Genomic DNA, 6370 nt, shown 5'->3' with positions numbered 1-6370 from the left:
ATGGTCCTGCCCTTGTCAACCTTTATTAGATACTTCCCAAAAATCAAAATTGTAAGATATGATCTCCCACATACAAAATCATGCTGACTGCGCCTAATCAAACCGTCTATCCAAATACATATATATATTTTATCCCTCAGAATTATGTCCAGTAACTTACCTAACATAGACGTTAAGGTCACTTTTTGAGAGTTCCTAGGCTTTTCCTTCTTAAATTGAGATACATCATTAGTCACCCTCCAGTCATCCGGCACTTTATCCATCTAATGATTCATATATCTCATCCGGGCCTCTTTCAATTTCTTCAGTATCTTCCCATAGCATCCTCAGATGCATCTGATTAGGCTGAGGAGATTTATAGAACAGAACAGTACAGCACAGGAATGAAAACGTTGGCCCTTTCTTCAACTATAGCTAAATCCCCTATTATTTGACATTTCCACACTGGGAGAAAGGTTCTGTCTACCCTACCTATGCCTCTCAAAATTTTAAAATACTTCGATCAAGTATCCCCTCAACCTCTGACATTCCAGAGAAAACAATCCAGGTTTATCAAATCTCTAGCTGAAACCACCTAGTCCAGGCAACATTCTCGTAAACCTCCTCTACACCCTCACCAAAACCTCCATACCCTTCCTATAATGGGGAGACCAGAGCTGCACGCAATACTCCAAATGTGGCCTAATCAATGTCTTAGAGAGCTGCTAACAGGGACATGCATGTATTGACATTTCACCACTACTCTTTTACAAGCACCTTACTTTCCAGATGTCCCTTTGCCTGCAAACATCCTCCTCCAATCAACTTTAGCAAGTTCCTGTCCAATACCATCAAAGTTGGCCTTGTCCTATTTTAAACCTTTATCTTGAGGGCCCACCTTGTCCTTTTCCAGAACTGTTTTGTAACCAAATGGAACTGTGGTCACAGGTCCCAAAAGGCTCATCCGTTGACACTTCAGACACTTGCCCTTCCCAATTTCCCAGGAGTAAGACCAGTTTTGCCCTCTCCCTTGTAGGCCCTCCACATATTACCTAAGGAAACTTTCCTGAGCACATTTGATAAGTTGCACCTGGTCTGAGCCCTTGGCACAATGGCAGTCCCAGTCTATATTGGGAAAGTTACAATTATTCCCTGTTCAGATAAGAATTTAGAAGATTGAGGGGGGATCTTATAGAAGCTTGCAAAATTCTTAAGGGGTTGGACAGGCTAGATGCAGGAAGGTTGTTCCCGATGTTGGGGAAGTCCAGAACAAGGGGTCACAGTTTAAGGATAAGGGGGAAATCTTTTAGGACCGAGATGAGAAAAACATTTTTCACACAGAGAGTGGTGAATCTCTGGAATTCTCTGCCACAGAAGGTAGTCGAGGCCAGTTCATTGGCTATATTTAAGAGGGAGTTAGATGTGGCCCTTGTGGCTAAAAGTATCAGGGGGTATGGAGAGAAGGCAGGTACAGGATACTGAGTTGGATGATCAGCCATGATCATATTGAATGGCGGTGCAGACTCGAAGGGCCAAATGGCCTACTCCTGCACCTATTTTCTATGTTTAACCCTATTAGCCCTGCAATCTGGCAGCATATTTGTTCCTTTAATTCGTATTGACTATTCAGAAGTATATAGTACACTCCCAATTACAAACCCACTGACTCCCATGGCTATCTGGACTACATTTCATTTCATCCTGCTTCCTGTAAGGACTCTATCCCCTATTCCCAATTCCTCTGTCTATGCCGCATTTGCACCCAGGATGAGGTGTTCCACACCAGGGCATCGGAGATGTCCTCATACTTAAGAGAACGGGGGTTCCCCTCTTTGACTATAGATGAGGCTCTCACCAGGGTCTCTTCTATACCCCGTAACTCTGCTCTCACTGCCGCAGATTTGCTCCTTAGTAGCTTGAGGATCTCCTGGTTCATGCACGGCATCTGGTTAGGGAACACTCGTAAGGTCTTGGTAAGGACACACTCACCTCCACATGTGTGGAATGTAGTCTGCAGTCACAATGATGGAGGTGAATTCCCATGGGAGGTAGAAGGGATGACACTTTATTGCAAGGTCAAAAGTGACACCAAAACACTACATCTAGTTGTTTGTGCACGTCGGGTTGATTGCATTAATCGAAACAGGGTGGATCACGTGAAGGTTGCAATCTCCTATGACCACCCATGTCCATTGTAGTGGAATTATCCCTAAGGCCTGGAGAGTGTCTAAAGTCATCACCATCCTCAAGCCTGGGAAATCTGATGATGATCCAGCCAGTTACTGACCCATCTCCCTCGTGCACAACCTACAAGCTGTTTGAGCGCCTCCTGCTTCACAGGGTATCTCCACTGGTATAACCTGTTGTGCCCAGAGAGCAAGCAGGCTTTAGACCTGGTAGAAGCTGCACAGACCAAGTCCTTGCCCTCACTACCAATATAGAGGCTGGCTTCCAACGTGCCCTAAAACTGGTGTTGCTCTCATCGATCTGTCATCAGCTTATGACACCGTGTGGAGACATGGTCTGTTGCTGAAAGCATCCAGAATGTTGAAGTGCCAAACCACCATGCGTGCCCTCTCATCCATCCTCAGCAACTGTAGATTTGGGGGTCTCGCTTGGGAACCAGACCATCCCTGTCAGGACCCTGAATAATGGTCTCCCCCAGGGCTCTGTCCTAGTTCCCCTACTCTTCAACATTTATGTGAGTGACACGCCAACTACATCGTCCAGGAAGTTTGCATATACAGATGACCTTGCCCTTGCCTACCAGGGAGCTGCCCTTGAGGATATCAGCAGAGTGCTAACCCAAGACGAAGGGGATGGAGGAGTACTTCACCTGCTGACGACTTCGCCCTAACCCATCTAAGACAACTGTCACTGCCTTTCACCTCAGCAATCGGCTCACCAATGCAAAGCTCCAAGTGTCCTTTTGTGGTAAGCCGGTGAAGAATGAAGAATTCCCCAAGTACCTCGGAGTCACCCTGGATCGCACCCTCACCAGCATATGCAGAAGGGAGAGGATGGTGAAAGATTGGTGCACCATCGAGGCTAACCCTGACCTAACCCTAACCCATCCATGCTGACTTGAATAATCTGCCCAATATGTGCCTGAAGTCCTGCAAACCCTTCTGGTCTTCCGTTAAATCCCTGGAAGACTTTGACTCCAAGACAGGGTGGAGCAGAGCCTGGAAAGATGCCAACACTAACAACGGAGAGGTCATCACAGACCCCACACTGAAACCCCTAGGATTTAACCTCCATCGCAAGCAATGGCTAACCATGAACAGAATCCACACCCTTCATGCAAAAACAGTCCATCACCTGCATAAGTGGGGGATGACAGACAGCCCTGTTTGGGACTGTGGACATCCAGACCAGACCATCCCACACATCGTGAATGACTGCCCACTGAGGCTATTCCATGGGGGCATCAAAGCCATCCACCCAGTAACTGATGCTGTCCTGGCCTGAATGTCTACCCTTGATCTACCACTTTAGGCTGTGCATGCCATACACAGGAAGAAAACTTCATTGCAAGATGTTTCAGTGCTGAAATCAAGCAAATTCACTCACTGTGCATGAGTAAATACCTACTTAAAGAGAATTATATACAGAGTCATATGGTCATACATCATGGAAACAGGCCCTTCGACCCAACGAGGACCTTCTGCAGTTGTACAGGGCCCTCGTGAGACCACACCTGGGGTATTGTGTGCAGTTTTGGTACGATAATTTGAGGAAGGACATTCTTGCTATTGAGGGAGCCCAGCGTAGGTTTACAAGGTTAATTCCCGGGATGGCGGGACTGTCATATGCTGAGAGAATGGAGTGACCGGGCTTGTACCCTCTGGAGTTTAGAAGGATGAGAAGGGGTCTTATTGAAACATATAAGATTATTAAAGGTTTGGATATGCTAGAGGCAAGAAACATGTTCCCGATGTTGGGGGAGTCCAGGACCAGGGGCCGCAGTTTAAGAATAAGGGGTAAGGCATTTAGAACGGAGATGAGGAAACACTTTTTCACAGTGTTGTGAGTCTGTGGAATTCTCTGCCTCAGAGAGCGATGGCCGGTTCTCTGGATACTTTCAAGAGAGAGCTTAATAGGGCTCTTAAAGATAGCGGAGTCAGGGGATATGGGGAGAAGGCAGGAACGGGGTACTGATCGTGGATGATCAGCCATGATCACATTGAATGGCGGTGCTGACTCGGAGGACCGAATGGTCTACTCCTGCACCTATTGTCTATTATCTATTGTACATGCCGTCCAAGATTCCCCATCTAAACTAGTCCCGTTTACCCATGTTTGGCCTATATAAGTCTAAACCTTTAGGGGGTGTGCACATAAGGTCACTGGGTCATAGGGCTTGATGCACAGAGCTGCTCAATCCATCTGGAGGACATCTGTAACTTCCGGTATATGTTATAAATGCAAGAAACGTGTACTAAGGAGCTGATCGTGGACTTTAGGAGGGCACATCATCCGAGGACGTACACATCATTGAGGATAAATGGAGATACTGTGGATAGGGTGAGCTGTTTTAAATATCTGGGAGTCCACATCTCAGAGGATCTGATATGGACATCACACAGCGCAGCACTCGTGAGTAAGGCAAGGCAGCGCCTTTACCACCTCAGGCAATTGAGGAAATTCAGAGTGTCTCCGAGGATCCTCCAGTGCTTCTACTCAGTGGCTGTGGAAAGCATCTTGTCTGGAAATATTACAATCTGGTTTGGGAATTGCTCTGCCCAGGACAAGAAGGCTCTGCAGAGAGTATGGGAACTTCACTCGCCCCCCTGCAGAAACTATACATCAGGAGGTGCAACTCCAGAGCCAATAAAATCATGGGAGACCCCTTCCACCCCTGCAACGGACTGTTCCAGCCTCCGTTGCCATGCTGTGAGAACGGAGAGGTTGAGAAGAAGCTTCTTCCCAGAGGCCATTAGGACTGTAAACTCCTATCTCACCAGGGACTAAATTTACTGTACCACTCTAATGCTTTTTTTAAATTGCCGTTTTTTTTCCCTTTTTCCTTCCGCCCACAATATTTAATATGAAAAAGAATATGTGATTCTGTTACATTCTGTTTGTAGTTTGTTTGGTTGTTTGTTTGTTTGTCTTTTTGCACAAAGTCCGCGAGCATTGCCACTTTTCATTTCACTGCACATCTCGTATGTGTATGTGACGAATAAACTTGACTTGACGACTTGACCTGTTAAAAAACGCCAAAATGTTGAATTTTTGCTCTGTAAAAAAATTGTGGAAGTCGGGGTAAGTGTGAGAGACATGTACCCAACTTCGGAATTCCAAAAGTGAAGTGAAATAAAAGTAAAGAGAAGCGAGAGCTGAAAGGACAACAACAGCTAAAGTGCTTGGTGAACATTGGCCGTGCAGATAGCGGAATTGAAAATATTGGGAATTATCGCGTTTGCTCACTGCATTTCATCCACGGTAAGGCATTATTTATGGTTTTTGTTGATTCCTTTGGTATCTAAAAAGTCTCAGAAGTGATGAATCTGGCTGTAAATTTTGCTTCAGAGGCGTTTTCTTTTTGTATGTAAATACCCACGAGAACCATGGGCGATTTTAAAATTTTACAGCCAGATTTATCACTTCTGAAACTTTTTAGATGCCAAAAGAATCAAGAAAAAACACAAATAATACCTTACTGTTGATGAAATGCAGTGAGCAAACGGCCAATGCTCGCCAAGCACTCTGGCTGTTGTTGTCCCTTCAGCTCTCGCTTCTATCTACCGTCATTTCTCCTCACTTTTGGAATTCTGAAGTAAATGAAACTTACAAAATTCTTAAGGGGTTGGACAGGCTAGATGCAGGAAGATTGTTCCCGATGTTGGGGAAGTCCAGAACAAGGGGTCACAGTTTAAGGATAAGGGGGAAATCTTTTAGGACCGAGATGAGAAAAACATTTTTCACACAGAGAGTGGTGAATCTCTGGAACTCTCTGCCACAGAAGGTAGTTGAGGCCAGTTCATTGGCTATATTTAACAGGGGGTTAGATGTGGCCCTTGTGGCTAAAGGGATCAGGGGGTATGGAGAGAAGGCAGGTACAGGATACTGAGTTGGATGATCAGCCATGATCATATTGAATGGCGGTGCAGGCTCGAAGGGCCGAATGGCCTACTCCTGCACCTATTTTCTATGTTTCTCTCACGCTTATCCCGATTTCCATAATTATTTACAGCGCAAAAATTGACAATTTGTTTACCTGCAGTTCATCGCGTGTACTCCATTTGGCCTAGTGTAGCAACAGTATGGGTCATGGGTCGTGACTGGACTGCCGTGCAACCTCCCTATACATTTTTATTTTCAGCATGTATTGGTAATTTAACCCAAGGTATAGAAACATAGAAACATAGAAATTAGGTGCAGGAGT

The sequence above is a fragment of the Amblyraja radiata genome, chromosome 3, assembly GCF_010909765.2.
Source record: "Amblyraja radiata isolate CabotCenter1 chromosome 3, sAmbRad1.1.pri, whole genome shotgun sequence".
NCBI classification, from domain to species: Eukaryota; Metazoa; Chordata; class Chondrichthyes; order Rajiformes; family Rajidae; genus Amblyraja; species Amblyraja radiata.
Note: the sequence above shows the minus strand (reverse complement) of the source record.